Consider the following 22,268-nt stretch of genomic DNA (forward strand, 5'->3'; position numbering starts at 1 on the left):
GGAAAAATTTCAGACTGGAGTTGAATTCTGAAGTCACCTTTATTATTTATGTAACCTTGAGAAAAGTTATTTGGTCTCTCTGAGCTTTATCTGTTCCCTTATTGGGCTTTTATGAAGACCAAGAGATACATCTTTTGATTGCTCTCATGCAATTAGATTATTCAATTAATGCTTTTTCTCAGTGCCTCATGGTAGAGTTCACCTACATCTTGGCCATTTAAAATAGAAATATATACTTTCTTCTCTATTTCAAGTGCCAGTCATCTGTATGAGTATATATGGATATTTTAGGCACAGCAAAAAGAATGAAACTACAGCTTTTGTCCATGTCCTATACCACATTAGTAAAAGTGTCAGGAAACAGTACATATGATTAATGCTGCTGAAATAGGCAGGAAATTATTCAGGTGGATTCAATCAACTCAGCCAAACATATAGGTAGCTTATTAAAATTTAGACAAAAGTCTACAGGCACTTAATACATAACGATGACTCTAGACCTAAATTAAGAGTGCTCCCCACCCCCAAGCACCCCAGCCCCTACAACTTACTGCCTAGAAGCAGCCACTCCTCTTACAGCTGAGTTATTGAGCTGATTTTCAGCTTTTTCCCCTTCTCTGAAAGTCAGACATGTGACCTTCCTAAGCCCTAACCCAAAGCCCTTGCTGAGACGCTGCGCCGTGGAGTTTGCCCTTGAAGCTGTCTCTTTCCAAAGCAAACCAACGGGAGATTGACAACACTGCTGTCTCAACTACCCCTGAAACCTGTGAGCTCTGCCACACTGCCCGGGATTTTGAAGAAAAAGTGACACAGTATGGACTTAACAGGGATGTAAAGAGAGAGTTTTCTAGACACAAGATCCCACATCTGACTCACTACAGTGAAACTACACTTTGGATATTTAAAGCAGTCTTTGAGATAACACAGTTAAAGTGCTTTTTCAGAGTTAAATTTCCTTGGTTACCATTATGCAGCAATAGGTATGGCCTCTTCCCCTCCCGCTCTATGGGATCACTTCACCTAGGTTTAAGAAAGACAGGTCTCCTCTCCTGGCCAACCCTAGTCTGAAATTCCCTTAATTACCACAAAGGGGTTCACTGCTTTTAAAATTAGCTCAGAAAGAAAGCTCAATGTGGCACTAAAAGCTCTGTCTCAAGTCCCAGTTCTGGGCTTCACCCGCCATAGGGCCTTAATAATAATAATAATAATACAATGACCTGTCTGTGGAAAGCACCTCCTGTTCAAAGAGTAACAAATTATGTTTGTGGCAGATGGGACTTTTGAGAACTGCAGAGACTATAAAGATTTTAAATAGAAATTTAAACCCAGGAATAGTGGCAGCACGGACACACCCATCGTAGATCGAATGATCCATCTACTGTGGATTCTGTGTAACAGCACAGTCTGTGTGAGATGACAGACCCAGCCTGGTGGTATGGGTAAGTGTAATGGAGTTCTAGCCCTAGTTCTTGTATTTACCAGCTGGGTGCTCTTGGGCAAGTTATTGGAACACCCTAGGTCTCTATTCCTCTCATCTGTGAAATGAGGGGATCACACTAGATCAGTGTTTCCCAGAGTGTGTTCCTTGGAGCATTCTATACGTTTTGCTCCCCACTGATTCCCACCTCCACAAAAATGAATAATCTGCAATGAAATCCATTCAAAAACCATCTTTATTATACAAATTTATACTATAAACATCCCAAAGGGATGTTTACTTTTTAGCGTTTTCCAAAATTATTTTCCCACAGTATTATTTTCTGAACAAGAAAGAAAAAAGTACTTAACTAGCAACATACCTGTATCTAGAGTGAGACCTTTTTAAACTGGGTTTATTATGGTATTCACTGGTTGCCAGGTATACTGAAAGCAGAAAATGGGTCGTTTCAGCTGATTGCATTAGTTATTTTCACCTCACTTAATAGCCAGTTCTATTCCTCCAAGCTGCCATTTGGCTTCCGAGGTCTTCCTGAGTCATTCACCAATTGTCTCAGTTAAAAATAGGACCTTGTCATGTGGGCGAGATCACCAACAACAGCAAGCATGACCTTATTTAACGTTGCACACTTGCCCCAGATGCTTCTTTCTCCTGGATGTCTTTGAAAAGCCTACCCAGATCTAGATACTAATCCAGATAATGCATATGTCTCATGTTCAAGTAAGGAAGGAAAAGACCTTTCAACAGAGAAAACAAAAAAATTTTTTAAAATGTAATGACCTCTCCTGATATAAGCTCTGAGGAGGATAAATAAGGTTGTTTGGGGGAGTTTTTTCCTGTTAATTTGTTTTTTGCTTTGTTTTGATTTTTAAACTCAGATGGGTATAACAAAACCAGATGCCATTCGTCATAAAATAGTGTGGTGGTCCCTGAGGGATGGAGGGAGGGAAATTGTACTCTGCTGACTTATCTAGATACTTGCCTCAATTTACTGCTGGCTCACTGGGGGACTGTGATCCAATCTCCTATTTTTTTGTGAATATGTAAATATATTTAATTTTAAATAATGAAAGTACTACAAACACTTGTACATTTTAGGAAAGAGAAGAAAGAATAACCCATAATCCCACCATCTGAACACTGGTAATATTTTTGTGTACATGCCTCCAGTCTGTTATAAACATGCTTCTTATTTATGTAGTTGTAATTCTAATGTATAAAATTTTTTTCATTTAACTTATTTCATTTACATTGTATCATAAGCTTTTTCTCATGATGATATATACCAAAGGTCACATCATTTTTTAATGACTACCTAAAATTTCATCAATTTATTTACTTTACTATTCCTTTATTGTAGGACTTTTAGTTACTTCGCATTTATAAATTACTCTGCAATAAGCATCTTTGTGCAATTATCTTTTTTTAGAACTTTGGATAACTTTTAAGGTATATTTACAGGGCATGAAATTACTGAGTCAAATGAAATGAGTTATTTAGGGATCTTGATATAAATTCTAAACTGCTCTTCAAAATGTTTGGGTCATTGTGATCTCATCACAGTGTTAATAGCTTGGTTCTTAACATTAAAAAATATATATTTTTACTAACTTAAAAGTATCTCTATTTTCATTCAGATTTCTTTAATTACTAATGAAGGATATACTAACTTTGGAGATCAGATTGTAGTCCTCTCACTGAAAAGAATGCAGTTCTATAAGAATACCTGCCTGCCCCTTAACAATATTTTAATAATTTGCAAGTTGGTAGACTCAATGCTCTAACCCTCAGGTCAAAGTCAGGCCTCAAGTTACAGGGCAATCAATCAAGGAAAGTGCTGCTCTAGGCTTCCAGCCCTGCCCCCTGCCTGAACAGAAGCTGAAATTGCTCTTTACAAAGATTGCCCTGGGTTCCAGCTAGGCATTTTGCAGCTATTATTTCCCTAAAGTTGAGTGTCTCTCTCTGCCCTCATTATAACACTTCAGTTCTGTGTGCTAAATATTCATGGGACCTCTTTTGGGGGCTCAATAATGTGATAGGTTCCTATAGACTCCAGAATGACTAAGAAACAGGCTTGCTGAGCAAGTTTAAATTTAGCACAGTGGGACTGGAACCTGGCTGACCATAGAGTCATCTGGGAAGCCTTCAGAAAAAGAAGTTTCCTGGATTCACCTCAGACCTACAAAATCAGAGGTTTCAGGTTTCTGTATTTCTAATAAGCCACCTGGGATAAGCCAGGCTCAGTTTCCAGTGGCCTAGAGTTTGCTTCTTAGTAGTGTTCTCAAGCAGAGAAGGCAATGGCACCCCACTCCAGTACTCTTGCCTGGAAAATCCCATGGACGGAGGAGCCCGGTAGGCGGCAGACCATGGGGTCGCACAGAGTTGGACACGACTGAGCGACTTCACTTTCACTTTTCACTTTCATGCATTGGAGAAGGAAATGGCAACCCACTCCAATGTTCTTGCCTGGAAAATCCCAGGGACGAGGAAGCCTGGTGGGCTGCTGTCTATGGGGTCACACAGAGTCGGACATGACTGAAGTGACTTAGCAGCAGCAGTGTTCTCAAAATGACAAAGTTTTTTTATTTTTAAGAATTTTTTTTGACCACTTATAAGAGGATTTATTTTATTTTGTGTGTGTGTGTGTGTTTTAACTTTATTTTATTTTTTAACTTTACAATATTGTATTGGTTTTGCCATATATCAAAATGAGTCTGCCACAGGTATACATGTGTTCCCCATCCTGAACCCTCCACCCTCCTCCCTCCCCATACCATCCCTCTGGGTCATCCCTGTGCACCAGCCCCAAGCATCCAGTATCGAGCATCAAACCTGGACTGGCGACTCGTTTCATATATGATATTATACATGTTTCAATGCCATTCTCCCAAATCACCCCACCCTCTCCCTCTCCCACAGAGTCCAAAAGACTGTTCTATACAACAGTGTCTCTTTTTTTTCAAAGTAAGAACATGAACACGCGATTGTCTATGGGAAGATACGCGAAGTGAAGAAGGAGGAAATCAGCATAACTGTGGGGAAATAATTGACCCCATCAGAACAAAGAGCAAATCGCACAAAGCCTACGGACTCTTACTTTGAAAGTCAGCCCTTTCAAGCCACAGGTGATGTTTCTTGTTTTGCTTTAGTAAAAAGAGCCTCTGGCTTACCTTTTGGCTGTTATTAGAATTCCCTGCCTTTAGTTTTCTTCTCACCACCTACAGTCCAGCCTCCAGGTCACTAGAGTAATCCCCTAAAGCACAGGCAGGCTCCCCATTGTCAACCAAGTAACACCTACCCTTCTTCACCTGACAATCTGGGTCCTTCATCAGCTCTTCAGATCACCTTTCTATCCCCAGTAATGAAATGGGTTGGAGTGCTATTGGGTAAGTTTGCCAAACCGTGCACCCTGTATTCCAGCCCCTCACTCTAAGTCTCAATCTCTAAAGGTGCTCAGTGTGCCGTCATCCCGTTCCACACCGTCAGTAATACCATCCCTGCCCCCTGGAATGCCCTCTCCCCACATCTAAGTCCAGCTCAAATCTTACATCTCTCCAGAATCAAGTACTTATATGCCATACCCCTTTAATTTCACCTGCCACTGTTAGCTATCCTTTATGAAATATTCCGTCTACCAGATGTTGATGCACTCTACTAGAAGCTTCACCGATATACTAGGTTAGGTATGCTCATTTGTCAGATAAGGCAAATAAAGTTGAGAGAAATTAAACACAGTGTATAGGTTACCTAGCTAACAAGGGACAGAACATGGCACCAAAACCAAATCTAATCACAAAGCCTAAACTGTATTTCCTGTTTGATACCTCAATCTCCTGAGACCTCCCATTGCTTGTTATTTATTTGAGAATCATCATTTTCTGCCTTGTGTTAGAGCTAATTCTAAATGATTTGGGCTCCATCTCTGGGGAGCAATTTCTCAATGGCAGGGATCCTAACAGGTGATTAGTGCTTAGTATTCCCTAGAATGCTTCAGTTGTGCCTTTCACTAAATTCTTAGTGACTGTATGTAAAAACCAAATGAATATAGTTGTAGTTTTACTGAGAATTTTTGCTATGAAATAGACTAATTTTCCATAGAACGTATTATTACATATCTAATTTAGTACACTGACTCAGACATTCTAGATAAGTTTGCCCTTAAAATATACAAAGCAGGAAGGCAAAGTCTGACATGAGAGTCAGCTTGCAAAGGGTTGTTTGCCTTATCCCTCAACATTATAAAAGGTCCCAGTGGATTAGCACTTAAAATGTTTTGCATTTAAAGCACTCTAATACTTTAAAAAGAGGCCTTGGCTATGATACCACATGGTTAAAAGATAGGAAAATAACTATGTAAACCACATGTGAATATTAACTGCTATGAACACTGGAATGAAATTTGACAGAATAAATTATGTTCTCGCTCCCCAATTAAGGACCCATATCTCATCTTCTGCAGCTCAAATATGCCTTGAAGATGCAAGATGCTAGAATCCCAGGGCATTTCAGGGTCGTTTCATTCTCAGAACAGCCCCTTATCCTGTATTCTACCAAGTGCAGTGCTTTCAGATGCTTTAACATTTTGTGTCATATGTTTCTGAATCATAAACATTGCTTTTGTAACAAAATGACTAAGAGGGTCTGTTTTTTAAAAATAGGTTCGATGCACGATACTGGATGCTTGGGGCCAGTGCACGGGGACGACCCAGAGGGATGGTATGGGGAGGGAGGAGGGAGGAGGGTTCAGGATGGGGAACACATGTATACCTGTGGTGGATTCATTTTGATATTTGGCAAAACTAATACAATTATGTAAAATTTAAAAATAAAATAAAATTAAAAAAATCCAGTTCTCAGAGTCAAAGAAAATTCCATCAGGGCAAGGGTTTCTGATGAAGGGAATACTGTTGGGGCCAAGAAGGGGTTAACCCTGAGTCATTCTCCCCCCCACCTCTTCTCTCAGCCTCCCAGATACCATACAGCTGTTGAAAAGTATCTGTCAACAAAACTATTACTGTCTTTCCTGGGATCAACACCATGTCCTGGACCCTCAAGGTCAGCAGAGCTGCCTTCAGAGCTAGGAGAGGCGACAAGCAGAAAGCTTGCAAAACCGGTGAAACCCCAAGCGACACTGGCAGGTGGAGGGTTTTCCCCAACTGCTGTGAATTCTAGAGGGAAAGGTAGAGCTTACAGGGCAGAGGCTGCCCAACAAGATCAAGACATATTTCCACACCCTAAAAACTCTTTCTGGAACAGCCGAAGTCCTTCATCTCCCTTTCTCCCTTCTGGTCCCTCCTCATGCTTCCATTCACTGTAAGGAAAGTGGGTTGTTACACGAAGCAAATGACTAGACACAGTGTAATAAAATATTGACTAATGATTTGAAAATAACTACTATATGTCTGCTGCTGTGTTAAGCCCTTTTTCTATATCGCCTTCACGAAAAATACCCTGCCAGATAGATATCTGCCTTTTTATAGTTGATAAATCAAGTTAGGGGAGGTTAAGTAGCTCACTTAAAATTGTTGAACTAATAGATGGTGGAGGCAGAGTTTGAACCAAATTCTAACTTTTAAGTCTGTGTATAATGAATGATGTGTCTCCTGCAGGTAAAGAGACTGTCCTAGAGAGGATCTAATACAGGGTCTAATACAGTCTCAGTCTCTTGGGACTTCTCATGTGATAGTTTATATTGCCAGAAAGTCATCATCAGCAGTCATGGTGTGACCTCTGGTGGGATATAAATTATACAGTGTTTCTGAAAGACACTATCTTTATAGACATAAAAACCCTGAAAAATGTGACACACTTTGACTCCACAATTTGAATAAATAAGCATATTCACAAAAATATAGACAGAGGTATTCATTGATGCTACCAATAATATCAAAAATTAGGGGAAAACTCTTCTGTTAAAAATCAGGATCTTAGTTAAATTATGAAATACATTGGAATACTATAAGTCCATTAAAAATAAAATTGTGGAATAAATATACATGGAAATACATTCATGATTAAAATGTTTGAAAATAACATTTAAATGTGATTCTATTTAAATGCATATGTGTATATTCTATCTTTACATTAAAATTACATGCCAAGCTAAGAGCAAAAACTGGGTGGGTGTAGAGTTTATGACTATAGAATCATAAAATCTTGTGGTGGTAAGGACTCTTAGATGTGTTTTATTCCAGAAGTGCCTATCCCAACATGGCTGACAGATAATACGCAGCATCTGATCCTGGGCTTCCACTGTCAGGGAACTCATTAACACCTCCTTTGCTCAGTTTCGATGAATGTTTGTATAGCATGTATAGTTTAAAAAATCTTCTGTCTGCATAGCACAGACCTATGTCATCTTGGGTTAGCAGAAACAAGAGAGGGCAACTATGACCCTTGGAAATAAATGATTAGCTGCTATGAAGCCATTTTATTCCATAATTTCTCTTCAGGGGAAAGATGTTATATAAATCCAACTACGTAAAGCTTATAAAATAGTTTGAGCTTTTCCTAATCACCGGCAATAACAGCTCCATTATCTCTAACCAGCATCAGAATCTGTAACAAGTTCTGGTAAAATGCCCCCAAAAGGTTTTATTTGTTTATGTTAGTTGTACTTGTGGAAAATTCCGCCAGTGAAAGCCAGGCTCCACAGGAGAAATCAAGTGCAAAAATGAGAAACTTACTGTATTGTATGTAAAACCAAGAGCTAAGCTAGGTCCTCAGGGTATGTTTGAATGTTCATGAATTTTCTAACTTCTGTTCTTGGCTTATGTTCTATGCATCACCTAACTCTGTAACAGAGTGTTAGCCAGGGTCAAGAGGTTTTTCTGAAACTGGACATCCACGTGATGAGATAGAGAATTATTTAATTTGGAATAGCAAGTTAGCCCTAGAAAGAGTGTGTATATGTGTGTGCGTGTGTGTGTGTGTGTGTGCTGAAGGGTATGGGTACATGTAACTCGAGTGAGTAAACTCATCCATTTACTCATCTATCCATCTCTGTTCCAGGCCTTTAACTGAACTCTGACCAACAGTTCCTTACCGCATGGAGGTCGCAATATAGCCTAATAACTGCCATGATAGCAAAGGCCTGAAAGATGGAATGATACACAAGGGAGAAAAGAGTGGGCTGGTGTGAGTATTCCAGAAAGAAGCAAGAGTGTGTGTAAAGAATTAGTAACCTGAAGTAATATTTGAATAGCCAGAAGTTTAGTCTTACTTCAGAGGAAGAAATTAGCCACCTAAGAAAAGATCAGATCATGAAATTTCTTTTAGGCCAAGCTTCATGTCTAGATTTTATGTTCAAAGAAGAATTACCTAAAAAACAGTACTGTATAGCACAATGGTTAAGAGCCTTAACTTTATTTTTTAAATAAAATAACCATTGCTTTAAATTAGTCAGTCCTATACCCTAGCAATGCATGGTTGAAGAGCCTCAATTTTATTATAAAATTGATTTTGTTTTATTATAAAATTGATCCCTGCATTTGAAAACTATCTCTGCCTTTACTCTTATCTTGAGCCATATGAAAGTGCCAATATTCAAGTACGCTTGACCTTCAAAAATGGCAGTTTCATATGGTTCAACCTAATAAAAAATAGAAGAATTGATTCTCATCTACGAAGTCTTACTGAGGTCCCATTCATTACCACAGGAAGTGGGACAGCCCATCGGGAGTCTAACCAAAGGCCCGGCAGTTCTGCTGACTCCTGTGAGGAATGACACCTAACGTAGCTGGCACACCAGGCAGGCTGTACCCAAGGAAGGCACTGATCTTCAGCTTGCACTCGCTGTCCTCAAACCCATCTCCCCTGCAGGGCCTGGCCCTGTTTCTCCTTTCCCTGGTTTCGGTCAGAAAATGTGTCATCAGGGCCTGCTGCTTGCATCATCCCTCAGCTGTCTGACGATGTAGAGGAATTCCTGGCAAACCAAGCCCTGTGCACCCACAGTCTCTCCTCTCTTCCTCTTGCTCATTTGCTCCCTTTCTTTGGCTCGGGAATCTGCCTCCTCTGGTAAGGCAGGGATGAGCCTTCTGAATTGTGTTTATTTGTTGGCACTCGGGTGTGAAAGCACACCCCGTCAACTGCATATTAATCTTGTCAGCAGTTTGTATCTATTTTCCTCTGCCCTGCTCCCCTGGCCTAATTTACGGCTTTCCTTTCCATGGCCTCCTATTGTCACAGTGACAGGGAGCTCTCTGTTATGGATGCTCAGGCCTCAGACAGGAGCAAGACCTGTCCTTATAAGAGTGATACAAAGTCTCGCGATTTGTGTGGCAGGGATAAATTTAGACCAGGCCTTTCCTCATTTATTGACATCCTACCACATGCTCTGGCTGTGCTTAGAGGAGAATCAGCAAAGAGGAGAACTAGGAAAGCTAGATCCCAGCTTCCTGTGGAGAAGGCACAGGGGTGGCAGGCAGACATTATGGCCAGCATGTATATTTTAATTGCTCAACCACAGACAGTAATAGCACAGACTTGAGAGTTCAGACAAAATGGGTTTAAATCCTAGTTCAGACAATTTCCATTTGTGTGGTGATCTGTGTGTCCATTTATAATGAACATGTTAATTATCCTCCTTTAAATCTCAGTTTCCTCATCTTTAAAATCAGTGAAATAATATCTACTCCATAGAATAATTAAGTGATTTATGTAATAAAGGGAGCCTTAGCTCCTGTTACAATGGGTGGCAAATATTAGGTTGGCCGAAAAGTTCATTCCAGGAAAAACCCACACATACTTTCTGGCCCACCCCATACTAAGCATTCAACTTATGGGATATATTTTTATGTACTATTACTTAAAAGGAGAAAAGAGGGAGAGAAAGAAGAAGGAAAGTAAAAGAACTTTGTGAAATGATAAACTTGTATAATTAGGAAAGAGTTCAATAATAACATCGGTTTTGAAGCCCTGCCAATTAATCTAGAGCTTTATGTTAATATGGAGTTTCTTATATAATTAGACTCTTAGTAACAGGCCGTGCGTTTGAAATCCCCATGAACCTAAAGCCGGTCCATCTCATCCTAACACTGACCCTGGAATTAGACCAAGGCTCAAGTATTTAGTGTGTCTAAATCCTCAGGTGCTATCTTTGAAGACTGTGTATCCTGAACTAGAATTTCTTTATAATGTTAAGTGGTTCTAACAAGCTGTTGTAAGCTAAACCTTATTCCATGCCTGAATCAGTACTGCTCTTTTCAAGGTCAACCTGTGGTTATTTTTCTAGTCCTCTTCTATGGCTGAGGTCATAGTTACATCTCTGAATTAGACTCAGTCTGACACACCAAGTGCTATGGTTTTATTGCAGAAAAAGTATAGCCCAATGCGGTATAGAATAAAACCGCACCACACAGCCTTTCCCTCAATGGGCCCAAGATCTTTCTAGAAAATGTGTATTGCATTCCTTTCCCCAGGTAGCAATTCCAAGCTGAGGTCTATGATTCCTCTGTGGAATTTCCCTTTATCTCAGTGTTTTTGTGAAATTCTTAGAGACCAGGGGAATTCTTATATTCCTTGAACTCTAATGCTACTCAACTTAAAAAGTTAAAAACAAACCCAATAGATTGTCTGCCACTCTTGTACAAGTGGTGGACAAAGACAGAGCTAAGATGGGCATAGCATGCCTCCCTGTCTGGCAGGTCTCAGTTTCAGAGGTATTTTGGTCAAGGAAGCCTTTGCTGACCAAATTTATTGCTCTGAGTTCCTCTGCTTTCCTGATCAGATCGCTTACCACATTGTATCCTAACTCCTCATTTGTCTCTTTTCCCAGTGATAGCAGGGACCATACTCATTGTGATCTTTTTTTTCCTGCTGTTCCCTAGAATGGTGCCTGACTTTAGCTGTGTATTTATTGAAAAAAGGAAGAGAGAAGCATAAGGATGCGGTATTACTGGATCCACAGTGATCAGGCAGGGCTAGATCAGTACAAAGTCAACCTCAGATTCTAAGTCTGGAAGGCTAACACCAAGTGATGAATCTTAGCACAGCAGAGAAGCAGTGGAATCAAAGGGTCTGAGTGTGGGCTCTGCCAGACATTAAGTGGAGGATTTTTGTTGAAGTGTGCTTTTTGTACCTTGGGTGTTAATTTTAGGTTGCTCCTAACTTACATACGCGGAGAAGGCAATGGAACCCCACTCCAGTACTCTTGCCTGGAAAATCCCATGGAGGAGCCTGGTGGGCTGCAGTCCATGGGGTCGCTACAAGTGGTACACGACTGAGCAACTTCATTTTCTCTTTTCACTTTCCTGCATTGGAGAAGGAAATGGCAACCCACTCCAGTGTTCTTGCCTGAAGAATCCCAGGGACAGGGAAGCCTGGTGGGCTGCCATCTATGGGGTCGCACAGAATCGGACACGACTGAAGTGACTTAGCAGCAGCAGCAACTTACATACAAGCTTTTTTGTTGTCCTGAGACTAGAAGTCTCAATTTTGCTTTCTAACCAAAATTTTAGTTTCAAAAATTACCATTATTTTTTTTATCCTGTTTCCACCTATGGCTTGGACTTATAACAAAGACAAGTAAGAACTAAGGTGTGTTGAAGAGAACATTTGAGAAATAAACCAGTGCCAGGGAATGGGTGCAATTTAGAAACACTCAAACTCAAAAATACACCTAGGTGTCTCTGTCTCTCACTCACATGCATACAACACGCACATATATATGCACAAAGTGGCAAATTAGAAGCTGAAAGGTGTCACAGGAAGGAGAGAACAGACATCTAGTTTCAAACTTACTAAGTGCATGCCTCTGGCAAGTTACTTGAGCGTACTGTGTCTCAATCCCATCATCTATAAAATTGGGGTAATACTGCCCATCCAATAGGATTGTGGAGGAGATTAAAAATAATATCTGTAAAGTACCTCACACATAGTAGGCACTCAATAAAAGACAATGAAGACGACGATGTCTCTGGCATTAACCAGGGAGGAACGAAGGGGACAGCGAGTTCCCTGGGAAACCCAAACCCCTCCTAGCTTACAGGAAAATCCTGGCCTGGATTCCTGGGATGGTATCGTGCAAACACCATGGAGACAGCTGATTACATGACTTAGCACTGATTTACGGAACTTGTCCAGGACCCAAGGGCTATCTCCCGTCCAGGGCATACCTGGCTAGAGCATGGGTGGAAGCTTCTCTGTACAGTGACATTTCAGAAAGCAAATCAACTCCAAATGCTCCTTATTAAGTGGTAATTCCGTCATTTCCAGAGGTTTCTCAGCTCTAACCCAAATACTTTGGTCTGCTCCCTTTTGTCAACCTGTATTAAAACTGGTGAGTTTTGTTATCACATCTAGCCCCAGATGCAGTAACATTTTCTCCTTCAAACCCTCAACTCCAGGAACTGTTGGCCTGCCAAGTATCTGAGCCATGAAGATAGACAGTCTCAGTCATTTTTCTCCTCTCAGCTGTGGTCTCTAGAGTCCTTAGGTGGGGCATCCTGTCCCTGAGACCCTCTTGCTCCCTTTCATATGCTCTCTGGGAGCAATCTGTCAGGCTCAGTTGATTTTTAACCTGTCCTACCGAACGTATAGAAATATTCACAAAGTTGAAATCAGAGTGTACACTTTTGAATCCTGCTTTTTTCATTTACTATAGTAAATATCTGTATATTAAAAAAAAATTTTTTTTGCTAAGTGTTATTTCTGCTTAGTCACTCGGTTGTGCCCAACTCTTTGTGACCCTATGGACTGTAGCCCGCCAGGCTCCTCTGTCTATGGGTTTTCCAAGCGAGAATATTGGAGTAGGTTGCCATTTCCTTCTCCAAGGGATCTTCCGGACCCAGGGATTGGACCTGCATCTCTTGTGTCTCCTGCATTGGCAGGCGGATTCTTAGCACTGCGCCACCTTTGGCAACATAATGTTGCATCCCATGAAAGGTCAAAATCTATTCAACCTTTCTCTACTGCTGAGTACCTAGGTTGCCTCTCCCCCACTTTTTGTCTCATATGTTTAACAAAATAGTAACTTCACCTAAAAGAGTTTACGTAATTGAGGAAACCCCCAAGGCCTCTGCAGTTGAGGGGCCTCTCTCCACCCAAGGCTGCAGGTCTCACTTGCTCCCAGCTTTCACAGACAATTCCCTGAAAGAATGTGCTGCCTGGATGTCTGAACACAGGAAACAAATATGCTAACTGGAAAAAAGACTGTGTTGTGCATTTCTTTCGTCCTGGAGACTCTGATGAGAGAAACAGAGGAGGCATCTCTCATTCAGATGTCCAAGTGAAAGCCCGGAGGCCTTTCACCAGTGACTGCAGGACTCATTCCTGGTTCTAACCAGCTCTATTTCTTCATACATATTGAACATACTGTTCCCGTTCCCACCTCTCTCTGCCTTAGTTCATGCTGCTCTTCTCTGTTGGGACCACCCTTCTACTCTCTATCTGTCCATTCTTCAGGTTCCAACCTGCTTTCCATGCAGCTCCTTCAACCTGTTTCTACTGCATTACTTGTCACCAGGGTCTTGCTTCTCTGAACTTTTTGTTTGTTTGTGTTCTTAATTAAATTTAATTATCATTAATTGAAGGTTAATACTTTACCATATTGTGTTGGTTTCTGCCAAACATCAGCATGAATCATTCATAGGAATACCCTAAAGCAGAAAATAAAAATTTTGTACTCGGTTGTCCTAAGCAATCTTCATATAGAATTATCTTCCCTTTCTATCTAGGTCACAAGCACCTTAAAATAAACAAGTTCACCATAATTTTTAGAAACACCACAGCTATTGTAGTCTAATATCATAACTGGGGACTCAATGGGTTGTAAAGACCAAGTGTACTGGTGGGTCTAAAGATGTGTGAGACCAAGGATATATTAAACTGGGGACATAAAAAAATGGGGAACCAACTCCTAGAAGATAAGGAGATCAGAAGGAAGAAAAGAGGGAGCTCTGAAAGGCTCTGCAAGCAAGGGAGGCATAGATGAGGAGGGGTCAGTAAGTGAACAGACAGGTGCTATTAGAGAGGTTTGGTAACAGGTAGCAGGGAACTGAGGAAATTAATACACCAAGTATTTCCATGGTCATGGCCAGGAGGAAGGATCAGGATGTCAGACCCTGGAGACCTGGTAAATAAGGGCAACATGCGGCCAGGCTGAGACTGTGTCCAGAAACTTCCTAAGAAGTGCCACAGCTTACTTGGGGACAGTCACTCAGCAGAAGCTTGTACACTAGAGATTAAAGGTCGCTTTTTCTAATTTAATGCTAAAAGAGAGACCTAAAGCAAGTTCTAATATTCATCCTTTCATCCCATGCCAGATTTGTCTCAGATATGGAACAAGGTCTCATCTACAGATAAAGGTAGGAAAAGTTACATTTAGAGAATTTTCATGGAGGGGAGGCATATAAAACCATTTTTGCTATTCATATACTAGGTACTCAATTAATAATTATTGCCTGATTAAAATACAACAACAAAGATTTTGGTGTTTTTTTTCCCTTCTTTTTCCTTTATGTAGTTGTAGTTGTTATTTACATGATGACGATGAAGAATTTTTCTAGAGCCTTGAAATCATGACAGAGGGGACAGTTAAGGAAGGAGGCAGAGGAAAGGATGGTAAAAGAATAAAAATCAAGTAGAACTAAAACCACTGGCTCCAATGGTTTGGAGCTGCCTTCCTGCTGGGGAGCCTAGACAACCATAGCAAATAAGGAATTGCACAGACAGGAGAATGGCAGGTTGGCTTTTGAGATCTCCCAAGAGATTCTAACCCTCTGAATAAGGATCCTAAAATAATGTTGGCATAACTTGCAAGATCTGAGACGGTCATGTCAGGCTCCTGTCCCCCAGCCCAGTATTTCTAAGCTGACCACAAAGTCTCCGCAGAGAACAACAGGGTCATGAAATAAACGCAGTTGTGTAAGCAGCAGGCAGGAAAGGATTTCTCAAGTAAGACAAATCATTTTACAAAAACTCAGATAAAGTCTTGAATGCCCTAACCTCCCTGTTATATAAAAATCAAGGGCCATTTGATGAAGTGAAGCAACCCCCCCAAATTAACATAATTAAATAAATAAGTCAAGCAGGCTCTAGTCAGCTGGTGTGGTTTTCTGTCACTGGGGAAGTCCAAGTCAAACACTGTACTAGAGTTTGAAAACAACGGGGTCATTTGAAGACCATTCCTTGCATTCATCTCAGGTCAAAAGAGGATAAAGATCAGAGTAATCAGGGCTGAAGTTTCAGGACATGATGTGATTATGATGGTGTTCACTCTGTCATGTACAGCCATCCCAGCTGGCATGGGGCATTTTGAAATTCCCTGCCCCAGGCATGTGGAACCTTCGCCACATGAGAGATTGGTGGGGACATCCCCACTGCCTGACCTATTACTCTGTGTTCTCATAAAAACAGGATGGAGTTCAACAGGCCCCTTCCCCTGGGCAGAAGGAAAACCTCACCCAAATACCAACAGGGGCCACAAGTACCGAAGGTGGCAAAGTGGAGATCTGATGTGCAGTTTAGAATACTGTCCTACCAAATTTTTTAAACAATTTAGGACTGGTTCTGGCCAGGATCTCTCTGCCAGGGGCAGTAGAAAGAGACAATTAAAAAAAAAAAAAAAACCCTAAGCCTACTAATCCTACCCAGAACTGCCCAAGACTACTTTGGGCTGGAGACACACACGCTCAGCCTTCAGAGATGCATATGGGTGCATTTTGTTAATCCCCATCACTGCGTGTCAGGGATAACTGATCTATGACTAAAAATAGTGTGAGGACAGCAACACCAGCTATTTGGGGCCGAGCTGAGGACACAGTGGAAAACTTGACAGCAGCACAGTAGAACCTTCCTGGCCCGAGGCCGTAGGCTCAAGGGCAAGGGCTCTGCGCGCATCTGCTGGGCGAGCTGGATTGACAGGCTCACCTCCCATGAGGGGGCTTGAGGGGTGGTGAGCTTCTCACATTGTTGGCCACCTTCTGAGTACAGGGCAAAGTGCTAGGAATGGGGGATGTCATGGCAGAAGACATGGTTCTCTGGAAGAAGCTTACAGTTGGATATTTAAGAAGGGTAGGCAGAATAAAACAAAAACAGTTCTGCTTCATTTCACTGACTTCAGTCTGAAACTGTCTTCAGCCCCCCACACTAATCAAGGAAGAAATTGAGGTAGTAAGAGCAGAGATTCAAGCCCTCTTGGCCTGCGTATGATTCATTGGGTGGGAGTGAGGAGAAAAGCAGAAAGAGGCCCTAAGGTCACATTTGCCAATTTATTCAAATTAGTTGCATGTAGTTAGTATCCAGTATTACTGGTACTGCTTTCTGTGTGCTTTGTGTGCTAAGTTGCTCAGTGATGTCCGACTCTTTGCGACCCCATGGACTATAGCCTGTCAGGCTCCTCTGTTCATGGGATTCTCCAGGCAACAATACTGGAGTGTGTTGCCATTTCTTTCTCCAGGAGATCTTCCTGACCCAGGGATCAAACCTGCGTCTCTTGTGTCTCCTGCATTGGCGTTGGCATGCAGGTTCTTTTACCATTAGTGCCACCTGGGAAGCCCCACTTCTTTCTGTATCCTAAGGATATGTCTGTCCCCAGACATTAATTTTTAAAATATAGAATCGCTGAATCTCAGGACTCTTCCCCTACATAATTATTGCATGCCTACTATAAGCCAAACACTGTGCAAAGAATCTAAAACGTTTTAAAGATTGCCCTAAACTCTTGTTATAATCATCTTGTCCAAAGTGTATTTAATAGGAGGGTAGCTCTAAGGAAAATTGCTAGGTATTCCTGAGAAAGCCACATGGTATATGCCATAGAGTGGCAGTTGCCAACCGTGACACAAGGTTTTCTCAGGACACTCCTTTGCTCCTCAGAATGTCAAACATTGTCCAATGGTAACCAAGGCATCCATCTCATTTCTTAGAAGACATGATGCTGGGGGCTTGAAGACATGACTGGGAAGCAATCAGGGGAACGTTCATCTTTTTTAATTGCCTTCAGGCTGCAGGCTTTGTAGAATGTGCTAATAGTTTACTTAAAGAAGTTCAAATTGAATTCATTGAAAAATGGCACATTTCACTCACCAGTCAGACATCATCAGGCTGCGTTGTAATAGAATGTGACTCCATTTTGTAATGTTGGCCTCCTAACGGCATTTAAGCCTCAATCCCACTTCTCCTCTGTGTCTGACATCTGGGCAAGTGAATAAGAAAGCTGAGTGCTTCCTCCTTTGGCAACAGTGGGAGAGTTAAGCCAGGCAACCCCATGCCTGAACACAGGGACCCTCATCCAGACTCCACCCACAACCACCTATTTTACTTATGCAAGTTTACCCATGGAAAACACTTAAGACAGCTCCCAGCACATACTAAGTGCTATGTAGGTATAAGCTATCACTCCTGTTGTGATTGTTGTTGTTGACGGTGTCATCACCAGGGGGACGGAATGGAAATCTCCTTGTGGCTTTCATTGCAACCCTGTCCTGGAAAGAACCCAGAGTGATTTACCTTCCCAACCTCCACTTTCCCTAAGGATGAATCTCTTATATTAAGTATGGCTGGTTGCTAGTTCTTCTTGGGGACAACAAATTCCTAGACCTCTTGGAAATGAGGAACTAACCCAATGTCAAGCCCTCTGTGAAACTTTTCCTAATTTACCCACATACAGCTCATCACACACCCCACTTCTGGTTGGTCCTATGGCCCCACACCATCAGAGTATTAGCCACATTGTGCCGGAGTCTTTATGTATTTATCTGTTGTTCCCACCAATTTGTGAGTTTCTTTTGGGCAGGAACTGTGCTGACTCATCTCTGTAGGCCCTTGCTATTTTTTTTTTAACTGTAAAAGAAAGCAAAGAAATACTTATTTTTATGCATATTTACACTCAGTTCAGTTCAGTCACTTCAGTTGTGTCTGACTCTTTGTGATTCCATGGACTGCAGCACACCAGGCCTCCCTGTCCATCACCAATTCTCGGGATTTACTCAAACTCATGTCTATTGAGTCAGTGATGCCATCCAACTATCTCATCCTCTTTCATCCCCTTCTCCTCCCACCTTCAATCTTTCCCAGCATCAGGGTCTTTTCCAATGAGTCGGTTCTTCACATTAGGTGGCCAAAGTATTGGAGTTTCAGCTCCATCATCAGTCCTTCCAGTGAATATTCAGGACTGATTTCCTTTAGGATGAACTGGTTTGATCTCCTTGCAGTCCAAGGGACTCTCAAGAGTCTTCTCCAACACCACAGTTCAAAAGCATCAATTCTTCAGTGGTGCTCAGCTTTCTTTATAGTCCAACTCTCACATCCATACGTGACTACTGGAAAAACCATAGCTTTGACTAGATGGACCTTTGTCAGCAATGTCTCTGCTTTTTAATATGCTGTCTAGGTTGGCCATAACTTTTCTTCCAAGGAGCAAGTGTTTTTTAATTTCATGGCTGCAGTCACCATCTGCAGTGATTTTGGAGCCCAAAAAAGTAAAGTCTGTCACTGTTTCCACTGTTTTCCCATCTATTTGCCATGAAGTGATGAGACCAGACACCATGATCTTTGTTTTCTGAATGTTGAGTTTTAAGCCAACTTTTTCACTCTCCTCTTTCACTTTCATCAAGAGGCTCTTTAGTTCTTCTGCACTTTCTGCCATGAGGGTGGTGTCATCTGAATATCTGAGGTTATTGATATTTCTCCCAGCAATAGATTCAAGGGATTAGATCTGATATTGACACTGGAAGTTTCAAAACATGAAATTTATGTATATATTCATCAGAAGTTGTTAAATCAGCTGGAGTTTGGAGAAGGTCAGGGCTAGAGATATACATTTAAGAGTTGTTGGCACAAACTGATATTTGAAATGATGAGTGTGGATAAGGTGAGATTTTACAGAGAGGAGGACGGCCACAAAACAAACTTGGGGAAATTGTGCCTTCAAAATTCTTGCCCTTTATCTCCACCAGAGAGCCAATTGCATCTCCCTCCCATTTTCAAAAGATTCAGTCCTTCTCTAAGCTCTGGGACTGATTTTGACCACAGGGAAATTTAAGGAGCTTTGAACTTTTTTAAGCTTTCATTAACCTCTGTAACTAATCCAAGATATTTTGTTATTGCTTAATTGCTAAGTTGTGTCCAACTCTTTTTGCGACCCCATGGACTGTAACCCACCGGGCTCTTCTGTCCATGGGATTTCTCAGGCAAGAATACTGGATTTGTGTTGCCATTTCCTTCTCCAGAGTTTGTTCGCAACTCAGGAATCAAACCCGCATCTCCTGCATTGGTAGGCAGGTTCTTTATCACTGAGCCACCAGGGAATCAGCCATCCAATATATAAACCAGGCCTGAGAAGTGAGTCTCTGTCTTATTCATAAAGTCTTCATCCTATGATAATCTTTCTAGAATCTCAATTCTAGTCTATCTTGGCCATGATGTACATATCAATCACAATAAGTGTACAAGATTGAGATAAGATTGACTAAATGAGATGAAGGATAGATTGGTGATCCAAAAAATAAAATCTTAACATCATACCCAACCTTAATACATGAATCAAAAGCGAGGTCATGAGTATAGAAAGCAGTTGCTGATATCAGTTCCTGGGTTATCACAACAGAAGGAGCAATGTGCAAGTGTAAGATTGCATGGGAGCTCCCAAAGTCAAGGGCCAACAGAATTTACCAGTATTCCTAAAATCCTGAAAAACCAGGCACTTTTATCCCCCTTAGAGGAAGCATATCTTATTTATCAACCATTGTAGAGAACAATTGGGCAGTATATTTCAAAAGCTTTAAAGAAAAGATTTATATAGACTCTGATCCTGTTGTTCTAATCCAACCATTTGATCCATGAAAACAAAGAATCTTTAGCATGGATACTGATGATCGAAGATAAGATAGAGAGGAAAATAAAGCCTCCTCATTAATAAGCTTCCAGAATTATATGCACATATAAATTATGACTGAGGCTGAAGTTTTGTTAACATCTTGGTAAGCCACTGTTGCAGTTCTATAGATGGAACTCCATCAATCTGTGTAGAGAAATAATCCTCATATGAGAAAGCCTGATTGGTTGACCATTCAGATTTTTATGCTTCCTATTTCCTGTGGAGGCATGAAGAGCGTTGAGTTTGTGCTGACAGCTTTGATAGAAGCAGAGGTCAATAGGGTCCAGTTTCTCTTAAATGCCCAGAAAACTAACAGATTGACCCTCTTAAAAGATCAAATCAAGCCCTGACTGACCCACCCAATTCATGTATCAGGCGACTTACAGACCTTAAACTTTATCTTAGCCATCTCACCAGTAAACTTAGATCAATTCAACCATTCATTGCCCAGAGATTACCTATCATAGAGTCATTGTAAAACAATGTAATTTACTCATCTGGGGTCAATTAAATCATGGTATGTCACATGTTTGCTGCTGCTGCTAAGTCACTTCAGTCGTGTCCAACTCTGTGCAACCCCATAGATGGGAGCCCACCAGGCTCCCCCATCCCTGGGATTCTCCAGTCAAGAACACTGGAGTGAGGTGCCATTGACTTCTCCCATATCACATGTATAGTGATAGGCTAATTTTCCAGGTAAGTGGCATAAATGATACACACTAAAAATTCAGTTTACCTGCCATACTTCTAAAATATTAAAAGCAACAAAAAAGCTGAGATGATCAGTTTGATGTACATGCTTCTTGGAGAAAGGAGGAATTTTACAGCTCTGAATAATGTCAAATTGTATTTGCCTGTCATCAAAATTGGTCCCAGAGAAAGACACATCAGAATGTGTCAGCACTCCATATAAGAAGACTGCCAGCTGCCCAGAATGAAGAGAGAGGATGAAAATTGCTCTAAGAATGGTGCTTTACACCTTCTTTGGTGTTTCCATCTGGAATATCTCAAAACGTTTGACTAATTTAATTATTTATCTGTAATTATGCTTTGCTAGTTTCCCTGGAAACAAGGGAATGAACATCTATTGAGTGCTTTTCTATGCCAGACACTGTGGTGGCTATTTGACAAATACAACAAGATGGTAAAATGGAACTTGATGCTAAGACACCAAGGAAACGATTCATTCCGGTTTGTACAGTTGGCAAAGGAGATGTTCAGAAACTCTTACAGGGTCAATTACTTACCCACATTAAGGATATAAAAGGTCAAGAGGTACGTATTTGAAGAGATTTCTTTGGAGAGACTGGTACAATGTGTCTTCCACCCTGCCCCGTCGAGGGAGAGAGGGGTGAGAATACCACCTCCTAAACCCAAATCCAGAAAGAGGGATTTTGAAGAGACCCATTCAAAATCTTAATATAATTCTGTGAACTTTGGGGGACATAATGGTTCGATGTTTGAACCACATCTTAAAAATATAAACAAGCAGAGGCTGGCTGAAACGGAGTAGGCGGCTAAGGTATGGGAATTGTGTATGCTCCCAGAGTCAGGGCAAAGACTGCATTTCCTACGAACCAGATGATTAGAGAGAACTTCCTGGAGGGACAAGAGGACCTAAGAAGCAGGGAAGCCAAAGGTAGACTCCTGGATGCCCAGAGGCCACACGAGAAGCCAAGTATTAATGCATGGGAGAACTTGAGGTGAGAAAAGCCTAATGACGACTTTCAAGAAGCATCCAGTAAAGGAAGAGTCATTTAAATATCTACAGGTCCACAAGCTCCTGACTCTGGACCACCCCAGACTTCCTGCTTCCCTTAGCTCTTCCTTCTCCCCACCTGCTCTAATTCTGGGGAAATCAGAAGCACTGATCAGAAGAGAAGATGACTCCATGAGGAAAGAGAAGAGTAGCCCATTGTAACCTCTTTTTAGGACTGAATGCCCACTTTCTGCTCAAAGAGGCATGAGATGCTGATGAGCAGAAGCATCAAGTTAAATAAAATTTAGCTTAAT

Source organism: Bos indicus, chromosome 3 (genome assembly GCF_029378745.1).
Source record: "Bos indicus isolate NIAB-ARS_2022 breed Sahiwal x Tharparkar chromosome 3, NIAB-ARS_B.indTharparkar_mat_pri_1.0, whole genome shotgun sequence".
NCBI lineage: Eukaryota > Metazoa > Chordata > Mammalia > Artiodactyla > Bovidae > Bos > Bos indicus.